The 15,856-nt window shown below is 44.5% G+C and overlaps 1 protein-coding gene across 2 annotated transcripts in view; it reads right to left on the bottom strand.

Moving 5' to 3' along the window:
- The window catches only part of TMEM40 (transmembrane protein 40), a 54,037-nt gene extending 41,562 nt beyond the window's left edge, over positions 1-12,475 (bottom strand). The window contains exon 1 of one of the 2 annotated variants that reach the window (XM_040407701.1): positions 12,207-12,475. The gene's annotated coding sequence lies outside the window, so the exon portion shown is untranslated. The remainder of the gene's footprint in view (positions 1-12,206) is intronic. The other variant, XM_040407700.1, reaches the window with a different exon arrangement.
- Positions 12,476-15,856: the final 3,381 nt, after the last annotated feature.

Below are 15,856 nucleotides of genomic sequence, written 5' to 3'. Positions count from 1 at the left end.
CATCTACTGAGGCCACAAAGAAAGGGTATTTTATATGGGGGGCTCAGTACCCACCATAATGTGTCCCAGTATAAAATGCCCCTATACAGAGCCCCCCATATAAAATACCGGTAAGGGGGGGTCATCTACAGGGGGCACTAAGGGGGGCACTAAGAAGAGGTATTTTATACTTGCAAATTATGGGGGACACTGAGGACATCTACTGGGGCACTATATATGGGGCATTTTATACTGTTACGTTATGGGGGCACTAGGAGGAAGAGGGGAGAGGAGAACTATGGGGGCATTTACTGGGGGCACTATATAGGGGTATTTTATACTGGCACTTTATGGGGGCACTATAGGGACATTAGCTCAACTGGGGGCATTATAAGGGGGCATTTGTTGTACTGTCACATTATAAGGATAATTATTACTACTGGGGTGCATTATGGTGGGCTTTATTACTACTGGGGGTCTATGGGGAACATTATTACTAGTATGGGCACTATGGGAGCATTATTACTTCTGGGGCACAGTGGGGACATGTTGGGGGCACTGTAGGAGCACTATTACTACTATGTGTGCTCTAGCAGAGAATTATTACTATTAGTGCGACTTTGGGGAGCACTATTACTGTGGGGGCACCTTGGCACAGTTTCAGCTTACCACAGATATTTTTTGGGGAGACGTTATGTTTACAATATTAGTGTCAGGGGGACTATTGGCTGTGCGCAGTTATTTTAGGGCACTGTGTGCCAATAATTATTGAAGGGCATTATCTGCATGGTACTAGTAATATCAGGGGGTATATCGGTTTCTGCAGTAAAATATTGGGAAGCACAGCAGCACAATATTGGGGGTGGCAGGAAAATTTGTCCAGAAGATGGCGGGGGGGGATGATGGAAAAGTAGTAAGCTAAGATTTTATTTTATTTTTTTCAAACTGCAAAGGCTCAAAAATGGTGGTCTGGTCTGAAGGTCTAAAAGGAGAAGATGAGGAAAGAGAACATCTACATCAAAGGAGACGTCACTGGATGTGAGAGGTATGGGGCGCTGTATTAGCCGGTAGTAATATACGTAATGTTAGGAGGGAAGGGGTTAGGTTGCGAATTTGGTATGGGGTGTGGGCGCGTTTTCAATTTTCGCCTCAGGCAGCAGAAAGGCTAGGTGCACCACTGCCTTAAAGGGGTTGTCTCATCTCAGACAATGTCTTATAGATGCGGGTCCCACCGCTGGGACCCGCACCCATATCGGGAATGGAGCCTTGTGAAGTGGTGGCTGGAGGACTCCGGTCCGACCACCACCAAGCGCTATCCCCATAGAAGTGAATAGGAGCGCATCATGCATGACCGGCCACCATTCCCATTCACTTCTATGGGAACGATGGAAATAGCCGAGCCAGTGCTTGGCTATTTTTTGGCGGCCCCATAGAAAATGAATGGAGGTCCCACCTATCAGACAATGGGGGCATATGCTAGTGATATGCCCCCATTGTCTGAGATGAGAATAACCCTTTAAGGCCCCCCTACGCAATAGTGCATTGGCAGGTTCAGCCGGCAGTCAAGTATGCAAGTATGGAGAGCTCCAGACTCTTCCTCGACATTATCAGAGAAGGATCGTCTAGTCTTTCGGGAGATAAGCCAATACCAGAAGTGTCTGGCAGCAGCTTTCTTCTCACTCTCATCAACAACACATACATATTCGGCTAAACAGAACATATAGGTGTATGGACGTCGGAAGAGATTGGGGAGAGGCAGCTGTCGGACAAATGATGTTTCCTGACAGCTAGAGATGGCCTTGCAGTCCGGCCGGCGGTAGTTTTGCGGCGAACTTTGCGCACTCGGAATTCACCGAACATATGGCGATGTCCGCCAGCACCATATACTTTTGCGTTGCGCCGAACTTTGACCCATGACACACATATCAGGTGGGACAGGACAGCCAATTGAGATGTTTCAGCATATCGACACACCCCCACCCTATAACAGAACCCGATCTGGCAACCATTTTACATTCTGTGTTTTGCCAGTGTAGGGAGAGGTTCCTTTGTGGAGCAGGGACAGACTGTTAGGGACACCAAACGCTAGCTAATAGGTCCACAAAAGTCCTTTTAAGGACTGGTATAGGTGTGCTATCGATAGGTGTGATATACCTATAATATACTTTCTAACATAGAAAGTATATAGTGCATTTGTATTGTACAGCAGTTGTGTGCAATTCTGCTGCGATACCGCAGCTATATAGAGGGACAAGCGCTATTGGAAAAACTATTTGCAACGGGTGTGATATACCTGTTGCCACAAAAAAACTGATTGAGGGGTGCAATATACCTGCTTCCACAAAATACTGATTAAGGGGTTCTATATACCTGTTACCACAAAATACTGATTGAGGTGCGATATACATGCTTCCATAAAATACTGATTAAGGGGTTTGACATACCTGCTTCCACAAAATACTGATTATGGGGTTTGATATACCTGCTTCCACAAAATATTGATTGAGGCCTGCGATACACCTGCTTCCTCAAAATACTGATTAAGGGGTTTGATATACCAGCTTCCACCAAATATTTATTGAGGCCTGGGATATACCTGCTTCCACAAATACTGCTCTTCTCTAGGGACTTTGGCAATGACAGGCATAGGAAGAGGCAGGCCATTCCGCAGGTGTGGTAGGGGTCAGGCAGGTGCACCAAACCAGAGCCTAAGTGGGAAGTTGAACAAGGTGCGTGCAATTACGTCAAAGGACGCACCAGAATTGGTAGAGTGGCTCACTCAGCCTTCTGCTTCTGCCCCCTCCTCACTCTCTGCTGTGTGCACCCCCAAAGACACCACCACCACCATAGCCCCTCCACTCAAGTCAGAAGAATTATATTCCCATCCATTCCCAGACCTTACCAATGTGCAGCCATTCTTGGCATCGGATGAGGAAGAGCAAGTAGCAACGGCCGCCACCCAGCGGTCTGACGACAGTCCCCAGATCAGCCCAAGGAGGGTGGTCCCAGCTGTTGCTGTCTACTTCGAGATCTCTAATGTCAGTGGTGGTGAAGGTGACGATGATGACATGTCGATGGACGTCACGTGGGTGCCCACAAGAGGAAGAGGAGGGGAGTTCAGAGGGAGAGACGGAGCAGCAGATAGGGAGGAGAAGGAGGAGAAGCAGGCAAAACTCGCAGTGCACAGGAGGCAAAAAGCAGACTGCAAATGTATCTGGAACGAGCCATCCACCATGAACGGTCACATCTGGCACTCCCAGGACACCGGCACATGGCTTCACAGTGTGGGCTTTTTTTAACGTGTCAGCTGCTGACAATAGTGTTGCCATCTGCAGCCTGTGCTGTCAACACACAAGTCCCGATAAGCCCAACACTCACCTAGGGACGACTGCCTTAAGAAGGCACCTGGCCTCCCATGACCGAGCCCAGTGGGAGCAACGCCGTCAGTACCCACAAAGTCACACTCCTGGCACTGCACGTCCTGCCTCTGCCTCTTCTCCTTCTCCTCTCTCCTCCCATTTGTCCTCCACTCTACCTACCTCCATGCCGTCGTCGTGTTCATCTGGCAGAAGGCAGGCTTCCGTGGCCCAAATGTTCGAGCGGAAAAAGTTGATGACGCCGGATAACCATCTTTCCCAACGGCTGACCGCTGGCTTGTTGGTCATGACAAGCTCAGAGTCTTGTCTACAAATGCTTGCAGTTTAGGGAATAAGAATAATGAACTTGAGTCTATAATGGCATCTGAGAATATAGATTTAGTGGCAGTTACTAAGACATGATTCAATGAGAGTAATGACTGGGATATAACAATACCAGGGTTCTCTCTACACAGGAAAGACAGAGAAGGCAAGAAAGGGGGAGGGGTGGCCCTGTATGTGAAAGATAGCATAAAATCTAATTTAATGCAAGTTAGCAAGACCAATTTGGAGTCAGTTTGGGTTACATTGCAGCTTGATAATCATAAGGTAACTCGTGTAGGTGTGATATACAGACCACCTGGCCAAGTCAAAGAATTAGATGATCTACTACTTGAGGAAATGGCTAAAATGACATTGAAAAAGGGGAAGTTATCATTATGGGAGACTTTAATCTTCCTGATGTAAACTGGAAAACCAAAATAGCTAGTTCTGCCAGAACAGATATTATAAATTCCCTACTGGGATTATCTCTACAGCAAGTAGTTGAGGAGCCAACCCGGAAGGAGGCCATTTTAGATTTAGTATTCACAAATGGGAATTTGGTATCTGATATTACTGTGGGGGAAACCATGGGATCTAGTGATCACCAGTCAGTGTGTTTTACTATAAGTACAGTGACTGAATCACACCACACAAAAACAAAAGTTTTAGATTTTAGAAAAACTGACTTTTCTAAAATAAGATTCGTGGTATACGAGTCCCTATCAGATTAGAACAGTTTCAATGGAGTCCAGGAGAAATGGGACCACTTAAAAGTGGCACTATTGAAGGCAACAGATAATTGCATTAGGCTTGTCAGTAATAGCAAAAAAAGGAAGAGACCACTGTGGTACTCAGCATAAGTGGCCAAAATTATTTAAAAAAAAACAAAAAAAAAAACAAGGATGACAGGGAAATTTATAAGATTAGGCAGAGAGAGGCCAAGCAAATTATAAGACCTTCTAAAGCACGGGCAGAAGAGAAATTAGCTCAGTCAGTGAAAAAAAGTGATAAGACATTCTTCAGATACATAAATGAAAAAAAGAAATTAAAACAAGGAATTACCAAATAAACAAAAGGAAGGAAGGTATATGGAAGAAGATAAAGAACTAGCTGACTGCCTCAATGAATACTTCTGTTCAGTTTTTACAAAGGAAAATTAAGGAAAAGTACCTCAGTTAGGAAGGAAGACTAATGAATCTTTTGATGCATGTGTCTTTACAGAGGAAGAGGTTCTAAGTCAGCTGTCTAAAATTAATACAAATAAATCACAGGGGCCTGATGGGATACACGAAAAGCTATTAAAAGAGCTTAGCAGTGAACTAGCAAAACCATTAACAGATTTATTTAACCGATCACTGGTAACAGGAGTCGTCCCAAAAGATTGGAAATTAGCAAATGTTGTGCCCATTCAAAAGAAAGGTAGTAGGGAGGAATCGGGCAACTATAGGCCAGTAAGCCTGACATCAATTGTGGGGAAATTAATGAAAACCATACTTAAAGGAGTGGATTGTGGAACATCTAAAATCCCATGGATTGAAAGATGAAAAATAGCATGGGTTTACTTCAGGGAGATCATGTCGAACTAATCTTATTGATTTTTTTGATTGGGTGACTAAAATAATAGATGGCGGAGGTGCAGTATACATCGCTTATCTAGACTTTATTAAGGCTTTTGATACTGTCCCATATAAAAGGCTTATCAATAAACTGCAGTCTTTGAGCTTGGATTCCCATATTGTTGAATGGATTAGGCAGTGGCAGAGGGACAGACAACAGAGGGTTGTAGTCAATGTAGTATATTCAGACCAAGGTCTTGTTACCAGTGGGGTACCTCAGGGATCTGTTCTGGGACCCATATTGTTTAATATCTGTATTAGTGAAATTGCAGAAGGCCTCGATGGTAAGGTGTGTCTTTTTGCTGATGACAAAGATTTATAACAGGGTTTATGTTCCTGAAGGGATACACTAAATGGAAAAGGATTTAGGAAAACTAGAGGAATGGTCAGAAATCTGGCAACCAAAATTTTATGTTGATAAGAGCAAGCTAATGCACCTGGGGCGTAAAAACCCAAGAGCAGAATATAAAATCAGTGATACAGTCCTAACCTCAGTATCTGAGGAAAGAGATTTAGGGGTCATTATTTCAGAAGACTTAAAGGTAGGCAGACAATGTCATAGAGCAGCAGGAAATGCTAGCAGAATGCTTGGGTGTATAGGGAGAGGCATTACCAGTAGAAATAGGGAGGTGCTCATGCCGCTCTACAGAGCACTAGTGAGACCTCATTTGGAGTATTGTGCGCAGTACTGGAGACCATATCTCCAGAAGGATATTGATACTTTGGCGAGAGTTCAGAGAAGAGCTACTAAACTAGTACATGGATTGCAGGATAAAACTTACCAGGAAAGATTAAAGGACCTTAACATGTATAGCTTGGAAGAAAGACAAGACAGAGGGGATAGGATAGAAACTTTTAAATACATAAAGGGAATCAAACACGGTAAAAGAGGAGAGAATATTTAAAAGAAGAAAAACTGCTACAAGAGGACATAGTTTTAAATTAGAGGGGCAAAGGTTTAAAAGTAATATCAAAAAGTATTACCTTACTGAGAGAGTAGTGGATGCATGGAATAGCCTTCCTGCAGAAGTGGTAGCTGCAAATACAGTGAAGGAGTTTAAGCATGCATGGGATAGGCATAAGGCCATCCTTCATATAAGATAGGGCCAGGGGCTATCCATAGTATTCAGTATATTGGGCAGACTAGATGGGCCAAATGGTTCTTATCTGCCGACACATTCTATGTTTCTATGTAACTGATAGCCCGCCAACTACTGCCATATAAACTGGTGGACTCGGAGGCCTTTAGAAAATTTGTGGCCATTGGCACACCACAATGGAAAATCCCAGGAAGGAAATATTTCTCCCAGAAGGATATCCCAGACCTATATGGCAACATTCAGCAGCAATTGAATATACAGTATCTCTGGCACACTGTGGCTAAGATACATCTGACCACAGACACGTGGTCTAGCAAACACGGGCAGGGAAGGTGCATAACTTTTACTGCCCACTGGGTGAACCTTCTTATGGCCGTCAAGCATGTAACCTGTGGCACCCGTGTGGATTTGGTGTTACCACCACGGGTTGCATGCAGGCCTGCCTCTTCTTCTCCTCCTCCTCCTACATCTCCCCCTCGGCTGACTCCTCCTTTTCCACTGCTACCGCCTCTTTCGCTGCACCCCCTAAACTCCCCAGAACCTATTCGACGTGCCAGGTGAGACATTGCCATGCTGTGCTGCGACTGTTGTGCCTGAAAGCCAAGAGCCACACCGGTCCTGCACTTCTTTCAGCTCTGTGGTCACAGGCCGATCAGTGGCCAACTCCGCTCAACTTGACAGTTGGTAAAGTGGTGCGCGACAACGGTGCCAATCTGCTGAGCACGCTGAAACAGGGCAAAATGACACACGTGCCGTGCATGGCACATGTTCTGAACTTAGTCATGCAGCGATTCGTTGCCAAATACCCCGGGATCCAGGACGTCTTGTGGCAGGCCAGGAAAATCTCTGGCCATTTTAGAAGATCTTACACGGCCATGGCTCGCCTTGCTGACGTTCAGCGGTGACACCACCTGCCCATCAGACATCTGATTTGTGAAAGCTGGACGCGGTGGAACTCCACCTTGTATATGCTTCATAGGCTGCTCCAGCAGCAACGTGCCGTTAACGACTACCTGTACAAACTCTGCAGCATAACAGGTTCTGGGGAGCTTGGTTTCTTTTCACCGCGCCAGTGGTTGCTCATATGCGACGCATGCAGACTTCTGCGGTCATTTGAGGAGATCACCAAACTGGTCAGTCGCAGCCAAGGCATCAGTGACATCGTACCTTACACCTTCTTTCTGGAGTGTGCATTGCATCGTGTCATTGATCAAGCCATCGAGGAGTAGGAGCTGGGAGATGAGGAAGTCGCAATGCTGAATGAATTCCCGGGGGGGGGGGGGGGGGCTACTCCATCTGAGACAAGTCAACAGGAGTCTGAAGAGGAGTCAGAGGAGGATGGTGGCTGGGGGGAGGAGGAGGAGCAAGAAGAGCAGGCTTTGAGGGGGACTTTAAACTTTTCAGGGATCCCTGGTGTTGTCCGTGGCTGGGGGGAGGAGACCGAGGACGAAATTCTCCTGGGCGATGAGCTGGAGCAAAGGCGCTCCACTGCTTCCAATTTTCTGCAAATGGGGGCCTTCATGCTCCAGTGTTTGAAGAGGGACCCCCTTATAAAAATCATAAAGGGAAAGGACCAGTACTGGGTGGCAACATACTTAGACCCCCCATAGAAACACAAAATGGCGGACATGTCACCAGCATCACAGAGGGCTGTCAGAATGCAGCATTTCCAGGCCTTGCTGCGAGAGATGCTGCATTCTGCTGTTGCAGGCGCTAGCAGAGGAATTTCCACCCACAGCGAAACAGGTGCAGGTACCAATCCTACCACGCCTGCAAGAAAAAGGCGGTTTGAATATGTGTTGGACACTTCGGATATGAGATCATTCTTGCAGCCAACCCATCGACAGTCGCCCTCCGGATCCAGCCTCAGGGAATGCCTAGACCGACAGGTGTCCAACTACATCGGGTTAACAGCCGATAACCCCTGGACTACTGGGTATGCAAGCTTGACCTGTGGCCAGAGCTAGCACAATTTGCAATGGAACTCTTGGCTTGCCCCTTTGTCGAGTGTCCTGTCCGAAAGGACATTCAGCGCAGCAGGGAGGATCGTGACCAATAAGTGCACTCGCCTAGCTCACGACAGTGTGGACTACCTCACATTTCTAAAAATGAATGAGGCTTGGATCTCGGAGGAATTCAACACCTGTGACGACCACGTGTAATTGAATTTCCTCATGCCAGCCCACACATATCCGTCACCACCCAGAACAAAGAATGGTCCTTGTCTTATGTATATACAGCGGCATAAAAGGCCTTTTCTGTCATGTGAACGCCGCCAAATTTTTGGGGTCTCTACTCCAGTGGGCTACAGTAAAATTGTTATCCGGTGACCGCCTAATGTGCCTCCAGCCACTTGTTCTTTTCTGTCAGGTGAATGCCTAATTTTTGGGGCCTGTACTGGCCTACAGTAAATTTTTTATCCAGTGACCGCCTAATGTACCTCTAGCCACATAATCACTTGTTATTTTCTGTCAGGTGAATACCTAATTTTGGGCCTGTACTCCCGTGGCCTAAAATAAAATCTTTCTAGGCTCCAGTAGGGCACATTTTTGAGAGTTTCACTTTAAGATGCATTAAAATGGCCCCTGATTAAAATACATATTTTTTGTGTGAATTTTTGCCATTGACCCCCCCCTCTGGAATGTCACTGTCCATGTTGTGGGACTATTTGTGCACTTCTAGTAAGTATTTGGTGGGTCCAAATATGAATAAAACCTTAAGCTAATGGGTCAATAATAATAAATGTTGGGCAACCCTGTAAACAGAATATATAATGACAAAATGGGTGACCTTGTTAAGGCTTAACTTTTAATCAACAATAAATACAAGATAATAGCCCTAAGTACAATAATATACAAAAATATGTGCGTGCCTTGATTACCAGTGTTCAATAAAAAAGCTTACCAAAGGGTCTCAAAGTGGTGACAGCTATTGAATGTGTATGGCCAGCTTTAAGTAACATACAGAGCTGCCTTATCTCGTGAGATCATGCTGGACAAGGCTACTCTTTTAGACCTTAAAGGCCATGTACACCTTTGGGGGCATTTTTATATGATTGCATTTTACGCAAAAAAAAAATCATTTGTTTTTTTATTAAAAATGTTCAGCTGTCACGTCCTGGAAGGAGACAGGGCACCCCCTAGTCTCCAACCACACCACTGTCCCTACCTACTTGGATGATCCACCCTAAACGGCAGCCCCCAACTGGATGGTGGTCCGTAAGCAACTAAGTGCAGAGGCCTAAAAGTTAGAAACTATACGGACAGATCAATACACAGAGAGAAACTAGCCACAAACATATTCACAACACCAAGCCAAAAGTCCAAGACTATGAGGGCATGTCAGAATCACAAGGCAGAGAGACTAGGTCGCAGGCAGGCTAACGGTCAAAAATAAGTAATCCAAGAAAAAATGGCTAGTTCGACAAGAACAACAAATCACAAACATCAGAATGGAGCACATACCTGCTTTAAATATCACACTAACAGCCGGTTCAGACCTGAGCGTTTTACAGCGCGTTCCTACGCGCTGTAAAACGCTCAACAAGGAGAAACCAATGCCTCCCTATCGGCATGGTTCTCACCTGGGCGTTAAACAGCGCGTACGATCGCGCTGTAAAACGCCAGACGCCCCAAGAAGTTCAGGAGCTTCTTTGGGGCATAGTGTCGCGCGTTCCCGTACATAGACTTCCGGGAACGCGCAACAATGGGCGTTCGCTTCTGTCCGACGCGCGATCGTAAACGCGCGTACAGAGCGTACGTTCGGTACGCTCAGGTCTGAACCCGCCGTCAGACCAACGTGGGATGTCAGCAGGGATGTCAGTGGCCTGGAGTCTTACATGTCATGCCCTGACCTTAGCATCAATGGAGCATAGGTGCATGCTGACTGGCCTGGAATTTTACATGTTCAGAAGTGTCCTCAGCTAGCCTGATTGTCCTGGTACTCCTGCCTGCTGATTGCCGGGCAAGGATGCAGGCTATCTTAATTGGCAGCGAGGTGATTACCTGACATCGGCCATAATCACCGTATTGGTGATTACCTGATATTGGCCATTTAGGAGTACAGGGTTAAACATCAGCCTGTTTGCAGACTGTCAGTTTCTGTTTTCTTTTAATCCCACATCTGATGGCTCATGTGTAGCTCTTATCTCTGATCTCCTGACCTCATAAATACATGTTTAAGTCATATTCTTATCGGTTTGATAAGAACAGCTATAATGAGTGTTTATTAGGTGAAGAGATAAGAGCTACACATGAGCAGTAAGATGCGGGATTCAAAGAAAACAGAGACTGACAGCCTGAAAACAGAGTGATTTTTAACCCTGTATCTTAGAAAAAGGTTAATATTTTTAATAAAGGCCTGTTGAAAAAAAAAACGTTAAGCCCAAAATGAGTAAAATGCAATCATTAAAAAAAATTGCCCTTAAGGTGTCTATAGTCTTTAAGATTTCAGTGTATCTTCAGCCATAAAAAAAAACATTGATTTTCAGGGGTTAATACCTACATACACAGCATAATTGGACTGATAAGCAGCTGTAAGTCATCATACAGGAGAGCTAAGGAGGACACATCCCCAAAGACGACTTTTAGTGGAATTATACAAAAGTAATGATAGAGACGCACAGTGTGGCTGAAAACTGCACCGACTGTACCACAAGGCTTTGACTGTAACATAGTAACATAGTACATAAGGCCGAAAAAAGACATTTGTCCATCCAGTTCAGCCTGTCATCCTGAAAGTTGATCCAGAGGAAGGCAAAAAAAAACCTGTGAGGTAGAAACCAATTTTCCTCACTTTAGGGGAATAAAAAAAATCCTTCCCGACTCCAATCAGAATAACTCCCTGGATCAACGACCCCTCTCTAGTAGCTATAGCCTGTAATATTATTACACTCCACCTTTGAGGCTTTCAAATGATTGTTAATATCTTCACAGCTTTGCCTAGGCAGCCGCAGGTTGGCGTGGGTTTGCCGGAAATATTTTGGCCCGGACTTTTTGGTGGTCTAACAAAGAGGCCCCTAAAAGAGTCTCCATCCCAGATGTGAACTGAGCCTTACTGAGCTGATGTATACCACGTTGGAAGCAGAATTATGGCTTGTACCTTATATTCTGGCTGGAGTATGTTTTTCGAAGCATGTACCCAGAGCTTCTATTACCATCACACCACATATTTAACAACCTCTAAATCCATGGTGATGTTCTTCTTACATTTAGGCTACGTCTACACGACGACATTTGTCGCGCGACATTTTGTTGCACTAATGCCGTGCGACAATTTTTAGAATGGCAGTCTATGGTGTCGCACTGCAACATGCTGCGACTGCGACGCAACGTCGCAGAAAAGCCATTCGAGATGGATTTTTCTGCGACTGTTGCGTCGCAGTCGCAGTATGTTGCATGTTGCAGTGCGACACCATAGACTGCCATTATAAAAATTGTCGCGCGACATTAGTGCAACAAAATGTTGCGCTACAAATGTTGCAGTGTAGTTGTGCCCTATTTGTCGCGCGACAAATGTCGTCATGTAGACGTAGCCTTACACAGCGCCTGATTGTAGACAATCCTGACATTTTACTTTTTATCTAATGAAGCTTGAAACTTATATTAGGTTTAAATGTAAACCAGAATCAGAAGTGTCCCTTAAATTTCAGAAAGTTATAGGACGCACGGAAATAACTTACTTCCTTGAAATTCCAACCAAACTGCAAAATACTCTGTAACCACTCACGACATCATGATACAGTCCATAAGTTATCAGTTACCCAACAAGACAAGCGCCAGTCAAGTAGAAATATAAAGCACATCTTCTATGGATATTGTTGTAGAACCTACCTGCGCTGTGTGAATAGAAGGGATGTGAAGTCTCACTAGGAGGACGAGTCGTCTGCTCAGTGTCAGTCTGCTTGCATCTTCCGGCTTCAGCTTACTCACTGCCCATTTACAATCACAGACTGCAGAGCGAGACCGAGCTTGACTAACTGGATCTGCACCTCTCTGGCAGTGATCATAACAAATTATTATAGTCTTAGTTGTAGAAGAGAAAAAAGAAAAACGCACTAGACTCTGTCCACAAAACCCACTAAATGGACCTCCCCCTTAGAGGTCTGTCTTGAACATGTCATCCACTAAAATAATTCAGCAATTAAGATTTTTATTAGAAATAACACAGCAATAATTGTGGAAAGTATGTAACGCGAGAGGGGCGGGGAGGGACAGATGTGATTCTGAACTTTGAATCATAGTTTTGCCAAAATGCGAACAGACCGGTTTATCATGATGACACACCGTGCCTGAACATGTGTCATGTCGAGAATAGATTTTTCTTCACACACGCAATTTATTTCAGCATTAAAAAAGCCACATTTTTCAAGCATTTTATAGCGTTTTCACGTTATTGTTTTTTTAGGGGGGTACTATCTTTCCTTGAGTAGAGAGCGCCTTAGTGGGCGTGAGGAGACTTATGGGACATACATGCTCCTATGGAATGAAAGGGATGCAAATTAGGTCTTAAAGGGAACCTGTCATGTGGATATTTGATTATAATCTAACTAATTATATACAATCATTAACTACTAAAAAGTACCTTAGATGTATTCACTTACTGGTGTGACAGAGGGTTATCTCCTAATATACACACAAAGATGCCGCATGCCACATGCCACATGCTAATGAGCTGATTTGAGTCCAGCGTGATGTCAGTGAGTCCAGTGTATATTTAATTCAGAGCTATAGCCACTCCCCCGCCCACCTGCTGCTGATTCATATGGAAAAAAACTGTCATTCAGCAGCAGGTGGGCGGGGAGAGTCAGGAGCTCATGAATATTCATGACTCATCATTATCAGCTGGAGCTTTTCAATACAAGATGTTGGCAGATTGACTGGGTCAATTAAAGAAAGTGACCCAGCATTTCGCTAGGAGAATCAGTCACTTATTTATGTTGCCCTTAGTTAGGACACCATAAAACAGGTGACAGGTTCCCTTTAATAAGCTCTCTCTCTAATGCCACCAGATGTAAGGCATCAATCCTATAAGTCAATGTTCGACCCTTTAACTAAGCCCTGAGACATGACCCTGATATTAAATAAGCAAGCACCTCATCTGCAGACAGCTGTTTTCGGGGTGATTGCCCCTCATCAGTGATGAGCAGAGAGTACTGGTTTAACTGGGTGAGAGGCCTAAGTCAGGATTTGGGGGGTACTATCCCTCTTTGGGGAGAGAGCACCTTAGTCGGCATGAGGAGACTTATAGGTCATACACTCTCCTCTGGAATTCTGGGAAGAAAGGGATGCAAATTGAGCTCTTAACAGGCTCTGCCTCTAATGCCAGTCAATGTTCGACCCTTTAAATAGGCCTTGAAACATGACTCGGATATTAAATAAGCCAGCATCTCATCAGTAGACAGCTGCTCCATGGTGATTGTACGTATTATTGTGGCATTTTCAATTATTTATTTATTTTTAACCCCTTCAGGACTCCGTGATTTTCCATTTATGCGTTTTTGTTTTTTACCCCCTGCGTTTTTATTTTTCCGTTTACATAGCCGTATGAGCTCTTGTTTTTTGTGGGCCAAGTTATACTTTCTAATGGCACCATTTAATATTGCATACAATGCAGTGGGAAGGTGAGAAAAAAAAATTGAAAAAAGCGCGATGCGCTTCCCATTCATTTCAATGGGACTTTCAAAAATAGCTGAGCATGGTATTTTCAGCACTCCCATAATGGACGGCACCCATATATGCGCAGTGTGCTCTCCTTCACTTTTCTGGCTCCATTCTAAGGAAAGGTGCGGGCCCCAGAGGTGGGACCCACACCTATCAGACATTGGGGGCATATCCAAGATGAAATAACCCCTTGGCCGGTGTGATGGCGTCATCTCGGACCGCGCAAGATCTTCAAGCAAGATGGCGGCGGCTGGCCCGTTGTGAGCAAATGGAGGCGGTAAGTATGATTAAATTTTATTAATGTTAATTTTACACTTTATTATTACTCTCAAATGCCACGATCATGTATGAACACGGCATCTGAGGGGTACAATGATAGGGAGCTGCGCTATCGCAGCTCCCTGTCATTGCACCTGCTACTTCCAAAAAAAATGTGCTTCGTGACAAAGTAATTACTCACAAAGCGAATTTTTGGGTAAAATTCGGCAATGCAGCCGAATCAAATTTTCCAAAACTTCGCTCATCTCTAGTGGCTGACTACTTTTCAAACGATAATGCCAGCTAAAATGATCGTTCCGAACAGACGAATGTTCGTTTTAGTTGAAATCATCCATTTTGGGCCCATTCACATGGGCATAGCCATGGTGCACCTATTGCAGAGAGCAAATAGCGGTCTTCAATATACGGGCACCAGCTGTGTGAATCCCGTTTTGCAGTGCAGACTCATTGATTTGAATGGGTCTGCAATCCTCAAAATACTGCACATGTCCTATCTTTTGTGGAGCGGAGGCACGGATCAGAAGCCCCCAGAAGCGCTTCTGTGGGCTTTCGTGTCCGTACCTCCGCACTGCAAAAGATAGGACATGTCCTCACCCTGGGGCCCCTCTCCTTTATATACACCTGTGCATTGGATGTGTTTTATTACTGCTATAAAAGAAGTGCTTGAGACATGAAATATGATAAGCAGGAAATGCCCAAAAATGTTTCACTCGGGAACTGGATAATAATGGCACAAATAAACAATGAGGAAGTAATAATTCATAATCATATTCACTTATGTAACGTATTCCAGTGTGTACGCCTATTATGCTGTGTAGTCATAGCTGTGGTGTTACATACATCTGCCTATAAAATCATGTACTGCAAAGATTATTGTAATATAGGCATTACAGTGGATGCCTATGCCCCAAACAAAAAAAAAAAAAAAAGAGGGGGGCGGTAAAATGAGTTAAATTCCGTCTAGTGTTTTGACCTTTTTCAACACAAATAGAAAATTCCTACCTCTACAACTTAAATTATTTTGCATCTTGGTGTACCTGAAAGCCATAACGTTATATATGGACAAGGTTGCAGTTCCTTTCCAGGGAGGGTACAGTCCCTGGGAGGTAATGTTACAAAATAATCTTAAAAAATGTGTAAATATTACTATTAGTAAATAAATTGAATTAATTATCCCCGTGACTAACACCCGTGATTCCCCTGTATTTGCCGGGATTGAAGATACCGTATTTTTCGCCCTATAGAACGCACCGTTTTTTGAGGAGGAAAAAAATAAAATATATATTTTGAACCAAAAGGTGTGCTTTTGGTAGGTTTTGAACTAATGGTGGTCTGTGGATGACCCACTATTATGGGGGGCATCTGTGGATGTCACACTATTATGGGGGGTATCTGTGGATGGCACTGTTATGGGGGGCATCTGTGGATGGCACTGTTATGGGGGGCATCTGTGGATGGCACTGTTATGGGGGGCATCTGTGGATGGCACTGTTATGAGGGGCATCTGTGGATGGCACTGTTATGGGGGGCATCTGTGGATG

This window comes from Bufo bufo, chromosome 9 (genome assembly GCF_905171765.1).
Source record: "Bufo bufo chromosome 9, aBufBuf1.1, whole genome shotgun sequence".
In the NCBI taxonomy this organism is placed as follows: Eukaryota; Metazoa; Chordata; class Amphibia; order Anura; family Bufonidae; genus Bufo; species Bufo bufo.
This window is presented reverse-complemented; position numbering and strand designations above follow the sequence as displayed.